Below are 1,777 nucleotides of genomic sequence, written 5' to 3'. Positions count from 1 at the left end.
AGTTTGCAGGAGTTCATGACCAGAGGCTCTAACACACCTTTGGTGCCACCACTTGAAGATCCGGAGTCAGCCCTTCACAAAAATAAGAATAAGAACGCGAAGGAAGATCACACGCCAAAGAAGACGCCACTGCAAGAATTAAAATCAGCCTTTTCAAGGAAGTCAGGAAAGAAGACAGGAGAGTCAAGTTCAACCCCAAAGGATAAAGGCAAAGTTGAAGAACTTGATCCAGTTTCTAATCCACACGAATCAGAATACGAGTAAGACCCAGAATTTGAAATATTTGCGAGTGAGCCCGAAGACAAGCAAGAGGACGAAATGGAAAACATTGAGGAGATGTCCATGGGAGCTTACAAGAAGCGGATCCGAGAGGATGTGGGTCCCGGTTTAATCCAACCCGCAATACCTGCCACTGCCACATTCGAGCTAAAGGGGCATATCTTGAATGCACTGAAGGATATCCCATTTTATGGGAAGGATCATGAGGATGCTTTCAAGCATCTCGATGAAGTCAATGACATTGCGGATTACTTCAATGTCCCAAATGTCAATAGAAACACCGTCTTGCTCAGGATGCTGCCCATTACTTTTAAGGGAGCTGCTAAAGAATGGTTAAAATCACTTCCACCGGGTACGATCACCACTTGGGCTCAAATACGTGAGCAGTTTCTTGACCAATTTTGCCCACCATCCAAGATAGCTAAACTCAAGAAGGCAATAGCCAACTTTGAACAACAACGGGGGAGTCATTATACGAAGCATGGGAGAGTTACAAAGGCTTGATCAGAAATTGCCCTCAACATGATCTTAATGTTCAACAAGAGATGTCAATCTTCTATGATGGGGTCAATGTTATGACAAGACAACTCCTTGATTCTCAAGGACCTTTGACAAAGAAAAATCCAAGGGAGGTCAAGGAGCTGATTGAATAATTCGCGAAGCACTCTCGTGAGTACCACAACCCTAGGCAAGAAGGAATCAAAGGCAGTGGAGGTGCACAAACTAAAGAAATAGCAGCTATGATGGCTATGCTGAATAATATGGACCGGAGGTTAACACAAATGGACCAATCAATTCATGCTATAAGAGTTGGTTGCGAACGGTGTAATGGTCCACACTTGACCAAGGACTGCAATTTGGATGAGTATGGGAATAAAAAGGCTCAAGTATGCTACTCGAGTGGGGACAAGTACGATGAAGACTGGAGGAAACCGAAGAAAGAGTGGCTTCCATATGAAGAATACAAGAAGCAAAAGGAAGAGAAGTATAGGCAAACAAGCCGAGGCTTCTACCAAAAGGAGCAGCCACCAGCTGAGAAAAAACCCGATCTAGAGACCATGATAGTTAAGTTTATGGAAGCTTCAGAAAAGAGACATGAGGCTACTGATTCTGCTATTGATGAACAAAGAACTTTGATGAAGAATCATCACGCAATGATGGTAGAACAACAGGCTTTAATAAAAAATCAACAAGCCTCCATCAATAATCTTGAAGTGCAACTTGGTCAACTTACCACTTTGGTTCATGAGAAGATGTCCCCGAAAAATCCTGAAAAGAAGACCCAATCTCACGTAATGGCCATCGATATTGAAGAAGAGGCAATTTCTGAGTTCCTGGAAGCCTTGGAAGAAGAGCCACAACAACCCGATCTAAAGCCAAAGGAACCCAAGCTCGAAGATCATAATGCTGCTGAATTAACGAATTCACGACGTGAGCCATATCGGCTCACGACGTGGGCCCGTCCTGAACAGAAAAATCCTGAATTTATTCCGACATT

The 1,777-nt window shown here is 43.5% G+C and overlaps 1 non-coding gene across 1 annotated transcript; it reads right to left on the bottom strand.

The window, feature by feature from the left end:
• Window positions 1–702: 702 nt before the first annotated feature.
• LOC145110119 (small nucleolar RNA R71) lies at window positions 703–808 on the bottom strand. Its single transcript, XR_013709499.1, has one exon. It is a non-coding gene; the product is annotated as a small nucleolar RNA R71 (small nucleolar RNA).
• Window positions 809–1,777: the final 969 nt, after the last annotated feature.

The sequence above is a fragment of the Lactuca virosa genome, chromosome 4 (assembly GCF_052849685.1).
Source record: "Lactuca virosa cultivar CGN04683 chromosome 4, Lactuca_virosa_CGN04683_v6, whole genome shotgun sequence".
NCBI classification, from domain to species: Eukaryota; Viridiplantae; Streptophyta; class Magnoliopsida; order Asterales; family Asteraceae; genus Lactuca; species Lactuca virosa.
This window is presented reverse-complemented; position numbering and strand designations above follow the sequence as displayed.